The sequence below is a fragment of the Stylophora pistillata genome, chromosome 11 (assembly GCF_964205215.1).
Source record: "Stylophora pistillata chromosome 11, jaStyPist1.2, whole genome shotgun sequence".
NCBI classification, from domain to species: domain Eukaryota; kingdom Metazoa; phylum Cnidaria; class Anthozoa; order Scleractinia; family Pocilloporidae; genus Stylophora; species Stylophora pistillata.
The window spans coordinates 18,929,618-18,948,656 of record NC_142529.1 but is presented as its reverse complement, the minus strand read 5'-3'; the positions used below and the strand labels follow the sequence as shown (position 1 = coordinate 18,948,656).

The window sequence follows — 19,039 nt, the reverse complement described above, 5'->3', positions numbered from 1 at the left end:
GGTATTCCAAGCCGCACGATAAGGGCACACCCTCCAGCAATCGAACTAGATCACCTGCTCTAGAGGTATTGAACGGTATTTGCGAGCATGCGAGCTATGGTTAGCCAATTATTTATTATTGCTTATTTTTATTCAACAACTAATATTTATACTCAACAAAATATATTTTTATTCAACAGTTTACAGTTATATTCAACATTTGATGTTTATGTTCAACGACACGCATTTTCTTTTCATATTCAACCAAAATTATTTTCATTCAACAACAATATTTATTCAACTTCAAAAGCTATAGTTATTTTACTCAACAAAATTAATTGTTCAACTTCAGTCCAAACTTTTTACTCAACAAAAACAATTATTCAACTTCTACCATGCATAGTTATTTAATGACATACCTTCTTTTATGACTAAGTGTTCGAAAGTTCCCGGACATTCAAAACATGGTCATTCAACAAAATTCCCCGCCCCTACCCCCGAACTACCCCAAACATGAATCCCGCCATTCCTTCCAATACGAAGATTATGGTTCATTTGTTTCTCCTGTTTACCTTTGAGGCGCCATGGATGATTTCTTGCAACTGTGGGCCTCTTTTTTCCCTCGTGAAAAGAAGACGGAGAAGAAGGAACTGGGGTGGCTGTGGCGGGAAAAGATGGAACGATGCCCGGGGCGATAGAATTTGTCATCTCTCGGCTCGCAGATCTTGCTGAACTTGCTATAAGGTCGCGCGTTCTCATTAACAACGAGGTATTACTTCTCGATCGTTGAAGAGCGATCTCATTCCGAACACATTCTCTCACAATTTGTGTCAGTTCTTCCCTAACATCACGCCCTGATCCGTCTTCCGACGCCATCTCTATTCATGGGCGTTAATGGTCGGGGCACTGGGTCCGCAATACAGCGTATTTAACTGGGGACTGGACCCATTGCGACTTCCACTGTATGTTATATCATGCAATGCTATTAACCATCAAAGAGAAATATCAATTCTTACAAGGTTACTTAGTCACCATCATGTTCGCCATCTTTGTTTTTGACGTGCACTCTCCCCGTGACGTCACAATGCAGTTCAACATCAAATACGAAACAATAGGCCGCACCTTTGATGTTCGCCGGGTCTCCTAACCAGTCCCCTCTATTAACTTTGGTCACAGACTCTGATTTTCATTTCGAGGTCTTTTGTCTGGACTATCTCTCTGAACTGAGCACCTTATAAAGGCAGCTGCCTATCACTAACAATTATTGTTTGCCTAAGTCGGTAAAACTCGATTCAAATGTAAATAGGAGTTAGAAGTTAATTCACAGTGTAAACATTGAGAAATGTGTAGCCTTATTTTTTTGACAGAATGAAATCCATTAATACAATGAATAATAAATTATTTGTCTTGGTATACCGTGATACAGCAATTGTATATTTTCGAGCTCTGAATTACTCAATTACTCTGAATTAAGTTTTCAAACACGACTTGACAGAAAGGAACAAAATGAAATTTAAGAATGGCAATGGCTCGGAAGTAAGAGAATTTGCAAACAATTTGCAACACACCGGAAACATAATAGAACACTTTCATAAATGGCTGCCGAATTAATATTCTTTTGTTTAAATTTAAATTAACCCCTCTGGCCTCGCCTGAGATAATGTATTCTTTTGAATTTTGTACTGAAGAACGAGGCCAGAAGGGCTAATTTAAATTTAAACTAAAGAATATTAATCCGGCAGCCATCAGTATGAAAGTGGTCTATGGATGGTGAGCATCTATAATTTTTCTTCATATTAGACCTTCTCGAATACTGATTGTATGTGTCATTCGATTTTGCTTTTCCCCTTAAAATTTACATGAATTTTTGGAAAAGATGACCTTGCGTGAGAACTGGCGATGGTCAAATTTGCCTTACCCATATACATCCATATCTTTTAAAAGTAGCCAAACCATCCACTTTTAATTTATTCATGAACGTTCTGAGTTACATTAAATAACAGAAAATTGAAGTGAAAAACTGGAGTAGTGACCAAACTCCTAGGACAAAACTGACGTGAACAGGAAAAAAATTAAAATTGTTCATTGTCCAAAAAAGAAACTTTTAAGAGCTCTTGCCAATTACTCTTAAATACATGGAATTTCATTAAGTTATTCAGCAGAAAAGAGAAGAGTTACCAGTGGCAGCTCATACATGTTATATCAAGTTTTTTATTCTTCTTATCCAGGGTCATATCAGAGCCTACTCTCATAAGAACTACAATTTTACAAAATATCACTTCAGTACATATATAATCAAAAGAGGACTCATCTCCATGAACAGCAAAGTGTTTGTTTAATTGTCTGATATTGGACTCATACCCCGTCACGGGAAAAATGGTGAGGAATGCAATGAACCAAGGAAGCTCGCTGGTTCATTTACTGAGGTACCAGCTTTTAGCACCATATGATCAGCTCATATGCGTTTTTTTTACGACACACAACATTGCTAATGCTTTATAAGACGTGCAAAGCCTTTAAAGTTTACATTCTCTCAGAAATTTAATGATTTTTCATCCACACTCGAGTTACTACACATTCTTCTTCCAGTAATCTTAGAATAGAAGAACTGCTCATTACACACAACTTGAATGGCATACCTTACTTGCTTTATGACTTGATGCAAGCTAATTATGTTTGAATGGGTTAAAATTTGTCCGGGATTAAATCCTCACTGCAGTGAAAATATCCATGGATATTTTTAATATCAATCCATTCAAAAATTGTCGGGAACGAGAAAATAATTGTCTTGCTTTATTTGCTATAGTAAACACCTGTTTAACTATTTCTCAGATAAAGATGTTTTCTGTTATCTTATTTCATTCATAGGTGCTTTTACACGGGAAAAGTTCTGCTCACACAAACTTCAAAAACATCTTATTTCATTGACTAGAATTGAGCACCAAATTAATCTTTGACTAAATGAACTATCGAAACACATTCCTTCGTAGATTTTCTTTACATTGAAAAAGTTTACAGAGTCAAAAAACACAACCGCCAACTGGTCTTTGCTGTCCAGAGATGAACCTGTTCCCTTTCACCAATCCAACATTGTCTCTCCCAGTACTCGTCTTATGGTATATTCAAGGTGAGTAAGGGCGGGATTACCTCCGTGAATTTTCTCTTTGTCTCGATCAAATATTCTTTTAGGATTCATGCCATCTGGGATCCAATCGTTTTCAGTTCTTTCCTTAAGAAAAACTATAACTAGTTTTTCCTTGACAAGTTCTTTGTTTTGTGGGAGTTCGTCACGGATGAACTTTCCGTCAAAAGTGATATATTCACCTTCGGTTTCTTGCTGATTGTTTTGAAGAAGATGCGAGGCGTGGCGTGACATTATCAATAGGACACAGTCATTGCGGCGAAGCTGTTTCAAAAAATCTCGCTCTTCTATCAAAATCTCCCCGATATCTGTCACGTTTGCCAAGGTTTGAAGCTTACCCCGTAAATAATTCTTAAGAGTGTGAGCTTTGCTGCTGTCGCTTCGAGTGTTCAGAGCAAGAATGGATTTCATTTTCGTCTTGAAGGCGTTCAAGCGAAGATGTAGAATTAATCAGTAACCAAGTACAGACCTCTGAAAAGAGAAAAACATGTAAATGAGTGCTCATCAGGTATTTTGAAAGCAGCTTAAATCGAACGTATGAAGCTCCAAGTAGTTTGGAAAGCGACACTGTACCTGCTTCTATCCGCCCTTAGAATTAAAAGTTTGCTGCACACGCATGAAGGTACAATTTATACATGAGACGCTGATGTGTGAAATGCGTGGAAAAAATCCACCGGGTATAATTTAGTTCAAAGTTATTTATTAGTAGGAGTGAATGCTAGTGCTCTCTCAGGTTCCAGAGAAAGGGCGTAAAAATTCAACCGTGTGTAAATTAGTTCAACGCTATGCATTTATAACAGAATTGAATGCTAGTGTTCTCTGAGGTTCCAATAAACACACGTTCCAAAGCAGTGACAAAATGTAAAATAGCTACGGTAGGAAAATATTTCTTCTTGTCAGTTGAATTTAGGCCTGTGGTGATTAGATAACAAAGAAAATTATACATGGTTGCTTGTACATATGAAATTTCTCACTCGTTCGCTGTTAAAGAAGAGAAGAAAAATTCCTTTTTTACGCGCCCACGTATTGTTCTTTACTTAAAGTGCTACTGAAACGAAATTTTCGTATCTGAAATATTTGCTCTAACTTGTAGTTTTGAATATGCTGATCATTATGAGATAATTTGCTTTGGCCAAAAAGAAGCGAAAGATATCTTTTTTAACCACTCAAATCAAAAATTTTACACAAAACCATGTCCGGGCCCTGGTACCGAGCGAAATGGATTGATGACGTCACTGTTTGTGTTCAGTCCGATAGCGTGGTTTATTTCACTCACTGTTTGTTTGTATTCGGGGGCGAAGGAGATAGCAGACATTGAAGTTTTGTCACGTGAATCTTCTTCTGAACGAAGCGAAGTTGTCTCCAGTAGCGAAGAGGAAGATGGTGGCGTAAAATGGGGTTGACAGGCCTACACGACTCCCAAGCGTGTGTTTAGAGTAGCCTATTCAAAGTTTAGCCCTCACGATTATGTCTTTGAGCGACCGCCCTCTTTTGTAAGCTACGAGCGGCGGATTTTTGTATAGTTCGCTCAGTAGTGGTTGTGTTTCTATTAAATGCCAGTTTTTCATGAGAATTTGCTTTATGTGTGGCACTGAGTACGCACTTCAGGGATTGCGTCTTTTTCGAATCGTTCGCCTTCGTAGATGTACAGCTATTTTTTTTACTGTCTCGATCGTTAAGTTGTCTGGATTGCTTTCAGCTTGCGCCACGCGTGCTGATTCGATCGTACTACAGTTCTTAGTGTTCAGTGTTCCAGCCGTTTTGGCTCGTTTTCTTTTCTTTATTTCGGTATTAAAACGACCGATTTCACGTTCATAGAAGCACATGATCGCCTTTACTGTTTCTTGCTCCGCGTTGTTAAGGATTTGCGTTATCTCATTTTTTAAATCCTCGTCTGCTCTTAGTTTGGCCCTCGCCCTATATTGTAGGGATTCTGGGCATGTTCTGCAAGGCATTTGGTACAGTGGGATTTGTTCGTTATCCTCAGACTTGCCGAGTAGATCATCTTCAGTGGCGGTGTCGTATGAGGCTTCCATGTTTTCTTCATTCTCTGAATGGCATTGTTTTGGCCCGGGGCGTTTAGTAGCCCATCTTCTGTTATAATGTCTTTCGAAATTTTCTGTTGATGGTCAGGCAAGACCGCGGTTTCGATCCTAATCTTGTGGATCTCGTCAGTTGCCGATTAACTAAATAGACTAGTAGAGATTCGTTCTCGGTATCAGTCGGGAATTATGCTTCCTATCCAGGCGAACCTCTCGCAGATAGCCAAGATGCCGATGTGGCCGCCGATGAATAAGACGAGGATGGCATTTTGCCCGAAATCCTCTTTTTCGGCCTCCCAACATGCAAGCCACACTCCATGCTTATACCCCTCTTTCACAGAAGTACACAACCAGTGACGTCACAGGGCTGTTTTGGCCGCGCCAAGATGGCCGCCAATTTTGATCTCAGCCGATCAACTTCGAATGCTTAAAAATGTACTTTCCGGTATGCGTTGGCCCAAAAAAAGTACACAGCGTTTACAAATAACGTTCAAACTCTATTATATTGCAAAAATCTCGGGTATGAAAATTACGTTTCAGTAGCACTTTAAATCTGACAGGCGACATCATTAGGAGGCTTATTCTAGCGTGGAATGTTGGGAAAGGGGGCTAGGCATCTTCAATTTTTGGGGAAAACATGTTTTTTTCTTTACAAGTTTAGTCGGCTATTTTTCTTATACTAGTGGAGTTTACCATCCCCTTTTACCCGCCCCCCGATAGACACTGAATAACGTCAAAGGTAGGCGGTCAACAACGCGGGCTCAGGTGTGCGAGGTTTAAAATTTAGCGATCTTTGCGAAACTAAATAGGATCGAGCTGGTATTTAAACCGAGGCGTTTTGTTGTCTTAGAAGGCATTTCCCTATTTCCAAACTTTTTTTTTAGGAGAAAGTTGGGCAAGAATTCCATATAACCCCATACTTGATTATGCATTCAATTCTTGGATAAAAGAAAGCAGAGGCAAAACAACAGATTTCCATTGGGACTACGGCTTTGTTCAGTTGACAGGTATGGGGTTATACGGAAATCTTTCCGAAAGTTGATTTTCGAAAATATTTAAGAAGTGAACAAAGTTTTTGGAAGTCGTTCTGCGAAAGAAAAGCGGTAAGGAAAACAACGCCTGTAAACCTAAATTCGTGGGTCTCCGCCGAAATCTAGCGCTCGCAGACGTTATTCGGCTCTGCCCGCCGCGCCATGATTCCTCAAAGGCTACGCTGCTTGAGCCTGCGCAAATGTTGTGACATGCGTAATCGTCATTCAGTCGCTGGGCGATCTGAACGTACATTTCAGTGAAGGGTTAGGGGAATCGCATGCGACACCGCGGAAATACGTTTTTTAGGGCACGATACATTATTTTACTGGTCAGCGGACGCCTCAACGAAACCATGAAATGCCGATAACTTTTACAATGTTTTTCGCCGTGAGTCAAATCGACAGCATAAAAAGTCAAAACTTAGAAAGAATACTCTAAACTTAGCTTTGAAACTCGGCTCACCTTTTGGATAGTTCTTAAGCTCAATTATATAATTTGCCAAAGCCGAACTGAAGTTGCACACGATATGAAATTGTTGTTTGTCCCTGGCGGCTCCGTGGCAACTAAGTTTTGCTTATAAAAGAGCTTATGCACCAAGGCTAAAAATGAGACGATTTATGAATGGTTGAAGCGGTAATCCGAGGACGCTGCACTATCAGGTTTGTAAAGCAGTGGCTTGAACCGTATAAATAGGCATGTCAACGGCATTTCGGTCAGATTCGCCGAAAAGAAGACAAAACATGCCCGTGTAGCAGGGACACCCTATCCCCACTAGTTACTGTATGTATCATAGTTGGCCAAAAAACCTTCGACTGTAACATGCATAGGACTGAAGCCCCCAAAAGTACAAAGACTGGCTCAACTAGAGGAAGAATAAACCGAGGTATGCTTTGAGTACAAAATGTCCATTATAATGATAATAAAGAAGTTTTTACTTTCCACCTTAGTTTGCAATTTTTTTTCCTGAGAAGCTGTAATTTTATTTCTGAGCAATAGTTTTACTTTCCCAACAAGTATTTCTCATTACAATTATGAATAATTTGTAGTGTCTTTTTTTTAAGCTGTTTTTCCCTCACTAATCATTTTATTTTATTTATTTTTGCTTTTTCTTTTCTTTCTTTACTAACTTAATGCCATCTGCAACATAAAATGTACTGAGCTAACAGAATACTTCTGCTTTATTTAACTCCCTGATTCACAAAGTAACATTACCATCTTGGTACTACTAGAAAACAAATTTTTAAGAAACAAAACTACTTAAGGTAAAATAATTATTATAATTTAATTGATGTGAATAAAGCACTGCATTGTCTTCTCTCATATTGCAACAGCCTTGAATGAATCAGCTATCTTCTAAACTTGATTTCTTATATTCAGAAGCTGCCTGAGTTATAAACAAAGAACTCTTGTTGGGTGTTTATGGAGGTGTAAAGAACATTATGATTATGATGATTAATCTTCCAAATTAGAAATGTCAGAGGGAAATTATCAGAAGTATTTTCTGAAGTGGAACAAATGAAGTTAAAAAATGTTCAGGAGAAAATTGATTACATTAAGTCAGCTGTCAATTCCCAGTGAACAGTAAGTCATGAGGAGTAACCAAAAGCTTGTAATTAGCCTGTGTACTGCTGTGCCCATCTAGTCAAATAAAAATCAGGGATGAGATATTCCCAAACATGAACAATGATAGCACCATGCAGATGTCCTTTTCCCAACTTATTACAGGGAAGGGGAGCACTGGTATGGCTACGCTAGTTGTAGTCAATAAGAAATTCTCAACTAGTTTCAGCAATATACATATATTTTGCCACCTTGAAAAAAATGGTTACAAGTCAATTAGGAATGATTCATAATGGTGTCCTCAGTGTGGGGATATGATGTAATATTACTGATGGGGATCATAATTATCATTACAGTGCTTCAGAGCATGTGATGTATATGATTCCTAAAGCACATGGAAACTATGTAAAGCTATGCAAAGCTAATCTAAAAAAAAATGAATTGAAGAAGAAGAGTAGTTGATTATTTGCATAAATTAATGCAATGCACATGCAAGATAGTGGAATATACTTCAGGTAAACATACATGTGCCTGTAAAAGTTTCAAATGACTGAGTTATAAAAATATAATAATAATAATAATCATAATAATAATCACAATAAAAAAGTGGGTTTCATTGAAAATGCTTTCGTGTAAAACAAATAGAGCTGTTTGGGAAATTAAAGTAGCAGTTGTAGTAACAGGTACAAGTAATGGAGATCTGCAATCGATTAATATCAATAAAGACTTAATTCAAGATAAATTGTAAATGAACCAATCATGTTGGACGGTCTCAAATACAAACAAATCACAATCTCTTCGATTTCCACTCCCTTTGTGAACATCACCATTATATGAGCTTAAGTCAGGCGTTATTCTGTTCATGAGAGATAACTTGTTGATAAAACTGCAAGTATATGAAATGAACAAATATTTTTTATATTTTAATTTGGCTATAACAACAAAGTTGAAATGGTAAATTAGCAACCATAACGATTACAAAAGCTGACGTTACGGACACCCGTTCTTAAAGGCACAGACAATCAGAAAGGCGGAATGGCGAAAAATCGGTCTAGAAAAGTAAAATTCTCAACGAAGCGAATGATTTCCAAAATGAAAAGGCACCGCACGTCGGCGCAAAGTGAGTGTGAATATTTTCACAACTCAATAATTGCGTGAATCGCTTCATGCTAATAACACTTAGAAATCCAACCAGTCTTCAGACTCGCTGGAGAATTATCTTACAGAACTAATCTCTTGCTTTGTCTGGATAACTATCGCTCTTTTTGACAATTCTGAAGGCGAGGGCGACTGACGAACCACGATCGCACTTCGTAACGACGGCCAGCTAAAGTCAGCAAACAGTACAAAACTCCAAACAAAATGACTCCCATGTACCGCTATTTGTTAAGACGTGGTTTTAGTATTAAAAACCCATTCAAAGGATCAACCATAATAAACAAGGAGAAGTATCAAGGATATTTTCCGACTTAAAACCATAAAAATGCGGACTTTTTCATCGAACTCAGTCCACAAACACATGAAAGCACTTGGCAGCCTAATGTTGATGACCACTGACCACTGTGACGTCACCAAAACGTATTTCCGCGGTGTCATCGCACGCCCAATTTTCCACCCGAGAACAGGCCCTTTCAAATCACATACATTAAACTGATATTCCAGCTGATGATAAGTGATTCAGAGATGAGCAAAGAGAATTTGTTTGAGCCAGGTGACGAAGAAAATAGAGACAACGATCGAGAACCTCAAAGTGAAAATTATTTTAAAGGGGATTTCGTGGATTGGGAATTTGCTAGATCGAGAGAGTTCTGGATCAAGGTGAAAATGCAAGGAAACTCTGATTCTTCCAAATCTAAGTAATCTATTTTATTGGTAAACTGAAGGTTGAGCTTCGATATATCTATCTTCAATATTCGTATGTAAGTTCACGAAAAGCAGAATGAAGGGTTGTCATGGAATGGAGCTTTAGACTTAGTACGAGTTGAAGTACTTATTAAGAATTACAAGGATAATGTGAAACTGGACAGTGAAGACTCAGCACTCGTGATGTTAAAACGGTGGCTGGCATCCAAACAGTACAGAGATGCCCCTGACAAACTTCCAGGCCTAGAAAAGCTGGTATGTTAAACACATCTGAGCGTGGTAAACAGTTGATATACCTAACCGTTTACACCCTAACATCAGTTTGCATATTCTCCATGCTTTTCTCCATACATTTCCCATGATACTGACCAGGAGAATTTGTTTAACAATCAAGAGTTTAGTTCGTGATCATTTGTTTTAATCCCATGACTTTAACATATGATATAATGGTGACATTTTATCGAGAAATTAGATGCTAGTCTCTGATATGGGAAGTGACTGTATGATTAAATATCTAGTACAGGGCTCGACACTACCTTTTCAATTTATTAGCCAAGTGGCTTGTGACATCTTAAATGTTGGGACAATTTCAGTTTGTTTATTAGCCAAACTAGCAGTGGAAATAAAAAACCACAAGCCAAAACTGAATTTCTATTAGTCTGTGGATGATGGGCTACTGTTAGTGTCGAGCCCTGTGGCAATTTCTAGAATGCCTAGGAACTTTCTAGAACATTCTGTTAAGTTTTGTAGTTATGTTATAATACTATACTGTGTTGTAAGCTTCTGGAATGCTCTTGAATATTTTATAAATGTACATAACGACTCAGTTGAGTAGTAGTGGACAGTTGTTGCTGTTTTTGGGAGTGATTGAATGTTTAGAAAACTGTACCTAGAGAGAGCTGCTGTGGATGACTTCTTAGTTTGAGGAGATTTGGAGACAGCTATGGAACTGTGTCAATGGTATAAGCTAAGGTGTAGACTGTAATGGGTAAGTTAGTTTATAAAGGATAATAACTGTACTGCCTCAAGGAGTTGCACTTTAGTAAGAATACCATGCCCTGTTAATGAAGTAGTTGAGTTTGTAGGATTGCAATATTTACTTTCTCTTGATTAAATTAAACCAAAACAGTCACTCGTAGGGGTCATGGGTTTAACGAGATTTCAAACTGAAAGGCCCTTGAAAGAAGTGGATGGGGAAGCTCTGACATCCCTTCTCTCTCTCTTTAAATATATTACTGCTATTTAGGAGGGATTAATGAATCAGTGAATTTTAAATGTCTCTTTTAGATAAATCGGTTTTTGGAGATTCTGTTAGATAGTGAACTGAATGTGGAAAACAGGTATGAGGTATATAAAGATGAAGAAGACAAAACAAAGAGAACTTTGCTACACTATGCTGCTGAACTTGGGTTTTTACAAGTTACCAAAACACTTGTGAAGAAATGTCCTGGACTTCTGGCTGTCAAGACTGAACTTCAGTTGGTACCTGAGAAAAAAAGTGCCATGTTACCAGTTGAGTTGGCTGTAAATGCTGAAAGTGATGAAGTAGCAGCATATATGATTAGAACAATGTGGCATGACAGGTATTTGATTGTGTATTGCTTACAGAAAGATTACATTTTTCATTTGACCAGCAGATGATAATCTGATAGTAAAGAAGTTATGCTCCTTGCAACATGGACTGCAATTAAAAGAAATTGCAGAACAGAAGCTTAAAAAATACAGGCTCTGCCTGGATATTAACCTGGGCCACCTTGAGGCTATTTGGACTCTTGCTACAAATTGAGCTTGTCCAAGGTCACATTTTGGGAGCATGGCAAACTTTAACAAAATTCTTAATCCTTCCAGTTTGGAGCTAAAGAGTCTGTTCACAATTTGGAATAAAGTAATTCATTTCCTCCTTTTTTGGGACTTGCTAACATTGAAGCACACCTATGAAGATCATTTCTTTACTTGATTCACATTGATGAATGATATATGAACCCTTTGTAATTTACTGAGCAGACCCCCACATTTGTAAATAAGCTCACAGGGGCTGAACTTGTGGTTGATTGTTTTTGATGTTAACTAGCCACTGAACAGCCTGTGTTTCCTAATTAAATTTTTACCACACATTTATCAGTTTTTAAACCCTCTTTACATAATTCTGACTAGTATAACTTCGGTATTTCTAGAAATTTAAAGTGAGGTCCCCACCTTCTTAAGACATATGGGTTAGATGATGACATATTTATGTGATTGTCCCGTCCTTTTTTTTAGTTACATTTTTCCTCTCATTAAGGGTCAAAAATTTATTGTCTTGGAGACCAGAGGATAGGTCTGTTCCACTACCATCCATCTTTAGTTTCAAGTCTTTAATTGAGAATCCAAAGATGAAGGTGAGATATTAAAATAGCATGATTTTATAACTGTCATTGTTTGTGATGATCAAATATTTGAAGGAGACTCCCATCACTGGGTAGAAAGAGCCAAACTTAAGTTAAACTTTTATTTTGTCATCAGAAACCAACAAGCGTCCTATCAGAATAGAGTAATAATGTCTTTGCCTCCAAATGACAAATAATTTTATTTTTAAAAATGAATATGATATTTTGCAAAACTGGAGCAGTTTGATATTCAAGTATGGTGTAAATTGATCCTGGGAATCCTTTTACTTGATAGTTTTCTGTCTTAAATATGCTTTGATACTGTCAGGTTTTTATATATATAATATTCAAAATTAATATTGCTCAGATTATGACTCTGTCCCATAATTGATACTGGCCAACCTCCTAGTTTTGGCTTAATTTTGATAGTGTTATTTGGATTACAATTCCTTTAGAAGCATTAGGTAATTTGATAATGAATTTATTTAAGATTTGCTTAGCATGGAAATGTGTATACTGTTAACAGGAAACAGTAGTAGCTGCATTAGACCAGATGGTGAACCCTCACTGGCCTTACCTTCCAAAACGGAAGGACAAATATGTCTCCCAAGAAGAAAAGGAGGGAATCGAAGGAGTTTGGAAGACAATCCCAGAAGATCCGTTTAATTATTATTTTCATTATGCTATCTTGGATGGTGATGAGGGTGGTAGACCACCAAAAGTTATGTTATCAGAAGGACACACAGAGTCAGATAACAAATATTTCAACCAGAGAGATAAGTCATGCTTAAACATGATTGCCAAGAGTAACAATAAGGTAAATCTTGATTTTAATTAATGTGCATGAAGTATGTTGTTTGCCTTTGGACAAAAAAAATTAGAGAGACTGTCCTCAACGGTGAAAAATTGATTACTGGGTAAAGCCAAGCTGGTATGATAGATTTGTAGTTGCCCCTAAGATTCTGTCCGACTTACTTTGAATTGCAGGAGGCTTTGCAACATCCAGTGGTTAGAATGTTGGTTAAGACCAAATGGAAAAGTTATGGACATTTCTTCCTCAGGTAAATAGTTTTTACCTTCCTTATAATGTTTGTAAGGTTAGATCACATATCCAGCCCACAGGTGTAGTGCAGGGAAACTAGGACATAATCCTCCACCTACTTGGAAAAACACTTTTATTTGTAATCTAAGTAACCTTAAATAACTTTAAATTGGTTCACCAGGTTTGCATGATTTTTTAAACTTGACTTGTATCTTATTCCTTGTAGAGTTTCGTTAGGCCACTGATATATTAATGTTCTTTTTATTTTACACTTAGCCTTCAGACAGTATTGTATGCCATCTTCTTGCTGTTCTTGTCATTTTCTCTGCTATATGGGTCAACCAAACCAGACCCCACCCAGTACATGGGTGCAGCAGATTTATGGTGCGGATTCTGTGAGATTGTCACTCTTCTCATGGCTGTCTTTTACATGTGTGAAGAACTGAATCAATTGACAATGTAGGTGATATATAATGCTGATAACACAGTTAATTACAGTGAGACTAATCTACATAACATCATTGAAGACACATTTGTTGGTTTAATCATCCATGCACGATTGATTTCCCCCATGAGTAAAACCCTTTTTGTTAAGCAAATGTGTTACATATACTGAGTGTTTTTACAACAGAAATCAAAACTTGTGTTCATGAATAAAGCTCTCCCAAAGGAAAAGATCCAATGGAGGGATTAATATTTTTCGTGTCATTTTTGTAGAGAAAGATATTCGTACTTCTCAGGGTGGATGACCCTGTTTGACTGGTTAGGACTGTTATTGGTCCTGTGTATCATTCCCTTACGGTTCACTGGTAACAAAGCTCAGTGGACTGTTGCATCTTTGGCAGTCTTGTTTAATTTCATGAGGATTTTTAAGTTCTCATGTGTGACAAGGTAGGTCACATTAAAAATAGCTTTACTTTTAAGGTTTTGAAACATGCTTCATTTGAGTTAAAGATTAACGTTCAGACAAAGTCATGGTTTGATGCTGCTCTGGTTTAAAGATAGAATGTAACCTAGAAGTTACAATTCATAGACCTAACGTTCCAACACTCCTGTGTAGTGCCTCCATTATGTTTAAATATATCTAAAGATTAATGTTCCCGCTCGCCAATTTCATTTTGCAACGATTAGCATTAACCAATCAAAGTGTTTGTGAGCCACTGATGTCTAAGGATCACTGTCAAAGAAGCCATTTATCGATTGCGAAGCGCAGTGTCTGCCTTTCTTTTTCCTGTCGTTTTGCGGTTTTTTTTAAGGGAGGTATTAATCATTCCAGAGTTTAGTTTATCTTCAGTTCTCAAACAGTGTACTTATACGAGCAGTGCTGATTCAAATTAAGCCCAGTTCGTTACTCTCACTCAGACTCTTTCATCTTTTCCAGGACTACAGGATTGTACACAAAAACTCTTGCAAAGATCATTTAGCAAGACTTGACAAGATTCATGGCAGTTATTGTTGCGATTTTCTTTCCATTCTGTGGAGCCTTGTTTTTATCTCTCCGCTCATCCAATCAAAACCAAGAATTAAGGTGCATCCAATAATTTTATTTACTTCTCATTTCTTCTCGTCTGAACTTAATTTGAGTTATTCTGCGGAAAAAAAAATGTATAATGCTTTTAGTTTGGCAATTTTGAAACCATTCGTTCAGCTTTGGAGAAATACAGTGCAATATCCAGGAAGACTAATTTAGTGTACTCGACAGGGAAATGTCTTGAAATGTTGTTCACGTTATTTTAAATCTATTCTTTACACTTAGTGGCTTTGGAGATGTATTATTAAGCGGTGTTCGTGCCCTGTCCGAGCAATGACCCTTTGTAGCAGATTTTTCAAGCTTTAAGTGAGTGACTCCGACTTAAGTAGTAAGTAATAACTGAAAACCCGTACTCATAATGGTATTAGGGAGTTTAAGCAAATCACTACGGCTGGCGCTGCTACGGCTATCGTGGTTGACGAGGCTTGGGGAGAGTACGTCGCCGTAGCCCGCCAAAATTCAACTTTAAGCAACGCGAACTACAAACCTAGTACGGCTGAGAAGTGTAAAACCAATAAATTAAGCGTCTTCGCGGTAGTTTATTGCACATCTAAAAACTCAAAATGACTTCGTTGAAAGGGACGAGGGATTCCAACGTTTGGAAAAAAAAATTGTAAGCGATCCTGTGCACAGTGAATGAATGAATTAAAATATTTGAGCTTACGTGTTGTAAAATTGCCAGTTTGGAGCTTATAAACACCAAAGCAAAGTTTCTACACGGTCCCTCATAATCCTCGTCATTCCTTGGCTTCAGCTATTTGAATTTCAAGTAGTCTGAGGTTTGAAAAGGAAAAATTAGACTTTCTACCTACGCATTTCACTTTGCGTTCGCTGCGTTCTCCATGTGCACACTGCTTCGATCCTTCGACAAACCCGGCGGCAAAAATAAAGGCAGATTCACTAGGTAAGGGACAGCAAGCTTGATAAATATTCCCGATAAGCTATTTTTAAAGATGTTAAGTGTATTTCAATAGTTAAAATTGCTCAGGAGAATGTATAAAGCGAAGAAAGAAGCGAGACAAGTTCACGTACCACAGACTACGCCGAAACCTTCCCACTCGCGTAGAAGGATTTCCCGCTACGGCTGGATGGGAACCACTGACACGCGCAATGACTCGTTTCTGGACAAATTTACTTCCGGTAGCCGTAGCAGTGCCAGCCGTAGTGATTTGCTTAAACTCCCTATTATATGCAATAGTACGTTACCCGGCCCACCCTATACAATATTAATCCCTCCGATCTTCCTTTTTATCCGGTGTGCATGCCGTAGGGAGTTGAACTATTTTGGGTCTGAACCGGTAACAGCGGGGAGCAAAGTTGTTTTACTGCAGGGGGGCGAACTCACAAAGGCACCGGTGTAACTTTAGGTGCGAACTTGCAGTAGGGCAAAACCCTCAGTTACCGCAGTATGCCTATACCTCATAAAGCATTGGAAATCTTTGTTTTCTTGCAGTTGGCTCTCCATGCTGTTGATGCTAGTGTACATGGGAACTGTACTTGTGATTCTGCTCAACATACTCATAGCACAGATGAGCACGACCTACATTCAGGCCAAGAAAGTCGCCCGTCTGGAGTATGATGTGGATCGTATTTTACAGCTCAGTCGCATGGAGAGATTTCCTTTTTTGGTACGTAGACGGAAGGCACGGAGATCATGTTTTTAAGAACGGAGTACACTGTTGGTGTAAATCTCGCGCACCGCGTCCGAATACTAAAAGAATACAAAAGGGGGGGGGGGGGGGAAGGGGGAGAAGGAGGAAAATTGTTCTTTAAATTAAAAAACGAAAGATATTTTCTACAATAGGATTCAAATTATTTAAAAATTGCTGAAGAAAACTATCAGCTTAAGAAACAAAACGGAGTGCATGGCTTGGGTAACACGACCTGTTCTCAGTATTCTTTAAACTTTGATTTTAATTTAAACAGAACAGCTTTACTGCCTATGAAGTTACAGGAACCTTCGAGAAAAGGCTTCAGGAGCGTAGAGTGTGTGACAAGATACCTAGGTTTGAGACAGTTAAAAGTCAGCAAAAACAGTTTCTCACAAGCGAAATTTTTACTGCGAAATTATAGTGATGAATCGAATGCCCAATTTTGCTTCTATTATTTTAATCAGCTCGAAACGTTCAATGTCTGTTCAGATTATTTATTAATTAAGTAAGAATCTTAATTTCTACTGAGTTCCTTTTCGCGGATACTCACTTATCTTATTATCTTCGGTGCAGAATTTGCGCGTGAAGTATTACAAAGAGGGACAGTGGATCAGTGAAAAGAAACTTGCGGAAGGTTTGTAGTCATTTAAACCCGCTTAAATTTCACAATGAGATGGATTGAAAGGCTGGAACAAAGGCTGTGGATGAGCATTTTGTCCGAGAGTCTGTTGGATTGATATCTAGCATGGAAATCGTTTAACGTATTATCCTCAGGTAATAAATTCGATATCAGAAATTCGACCCGAAAGCTCCTGTAAAATGCTTATTTACACGATAATTCCCGAACGAAATTATGCATGTCCTTGTTCGTATTCTAAGTAGAAAACAGATAACGACTGGAAGAGCTGGTCGTGTGGCCACTGAAGGTTATTTTACTCTCTTTGAATCTAATAGTTTACTTACGCAGTTAATAAAAAACTGAATAATTTACAGAGCTTCTTGAGTACAGTGAAGATCGCAATTCTTGGGAATCAGGGGAAGAAAAGCTTAACGCGATTAGGTAAGGGTGATTCTCGCATTGAAATTAGTCCTGCCTGTTCAGAATTAATTATCTTTGCACCTAACCCCCATTCAGACTGCCGTAACTCCCTGACGCATATCTCAATAATTTTCTTCGTTTCGACTCTTAATCCCAGGAATATGATGCGAAAGATGGTCAAACAGATGAGGCAAGAGAGAGGATAAACACGGGTTAGACATATCCGTGGGAATGTATGAGGCCTTGAACAACTCGAGCCGCGGAAAATCTACACCACTTAACAGAGTAACTTTACTTTAAATTCTTTGAATTCGAAAACAAATAAATACAGCAAAAACAAACAGAGAGCCCCAAATTATTTTCTAAGCATGCCTGTGTTCATGAAATTAAAGCTAAGTGAAAGGTTGAACGGCGCTTAGCTAGGGGCCAGAACACTTTCGAAAAGTGAACGTTAGCTATAGATGACCAGAGGTCGCGTTGTTTCGTGTGGGTAGTTACGATGTAACGGCATCTTTTGTTTTACCAAACAAACGAGGAACATTCCAGAGAAGTTTATGAATAGTTTAATCTTGGTCTTTAAAAACTCTTCCTTTTTGTCTTTCCCATTATTCCTTCTAACAATTGTCCTTTTAACGCTAAAATTTCTCTTAAATTCCGTACCTGTACTTGAGGTTTCAGAGTATTGTGAGTTTTTTAACCGAACTGCTGAAACTGGAATATGTAAGAATAAAAGCAGTCACAGTTGCTTGCACGATCACACTGTGTGAAAAAATAAAACAATGAAATCACAATTTGTAAGTGGCTATTGTTTGTCAATTCGGGAAAAAAAACAGTAGAGCTCATTTTTAATGACAAAAGCAAACTACGCGAAAAAATGTAATTTAAAATGACAATATTACGACGTAATGGAATGAAGATAAAAAATGTTACAGTGATAGATGCATACATCGGCAAACCTTTAAGCTCTTTATTTGCATTAGCCACTGTTAAACCCCTGTCAGGTAAATTTCCTGCAATGGTGTTTTGCGTGCAAATATTTACTTCTCCATCTGAGCGTGGAGACATATTGAAGTAAAAAAAAGCCATGGAGGCTACATGATGGATCTGCACGTGCGTCCGAGGATTTTGGACGAGAGCCTGCCATTTAGAGTCGACCCATCGTAACACGCTCTCGCGCAAGCGAAGGGCCACTTTCTTTTGCTTGGTATGATGAAACCTCAGTCAAAGTCTCGGACAAGGGTTGCCTTTACAACTGAACATCCCGGATCAAACAACTGTGGTTTAACGATAAATTCAGTGGTAAAAGAACGAGGCTAATCATCTAGCAAGATATTTTTTTAACCCTTGTGTCTAGCTATCTTTACGAAACAAACTTGGACAAAAGGAGATTATTTAAATCATAGTTAATAGAGATACCCCTGAAGGTGCACGCGAGACACCCTCGAAGATGCGCGCGAGACACCTCTGAAGGTGCGCGCGAGACACCCCCGAAGGTGCGCGCGAGACACCCCCGAAGGTGCACGCGAGACACCCCCAAAGGTGCGCGCGAGACACCCCCGAAGGTGCGCGCGAGACACCCCCGAAGGTGCACGCGAGACACCCCTGAATGTGCACGGTAACCTTAAGAACGGGTGTCCGTAATCAAAATATGAAAACAATGGTTCATTTCATATACTACCAGTTTTATCAACAAGTTATCTCGCGTGAACAGAATAACGCTTATTTAGCTCCTATAATGGTGATGTTTACAAAGGGAATGGAAATCGAAGAAATTGTGAATTGTTTGCTGCG

The 19,039-nt window shown here is 38.4% G+C and overlaps 1 pseudogene across 1 annotated transcript; it reads left to right on the top strand.

Annotated features, from left to right (window-relative positions):
* The first annotated feature begins 9,438 nt into the window (after window positions 1-9,438).
* On the top strand, window positions 9,439-17,036 carry LOC111337830 (uncharacterized; annotated as a pseudogene). Its single transcript, XR_015992943.1, has 12 exons — window positions 9,439-9,573; window positions 9,694-9,873; window positions 10,906-11,201; window positions 11,900-11,996; window positions 12,511-12,801; window positions 12,972-13,045; window positions 13,303-13,485; window positions 13,744-13,917; window positions 14,408-14,554; window positions 14,783-14,863; window positions 16,011-16,185; window positions 16,783-17,036. The product of XR_015992943.1 is annotated as an uncharacterized LOC111337830 (transcript).
* The last annotated feature ends 2,003 nt before the right edge of the window (window positions 17,037-19,039 follow it).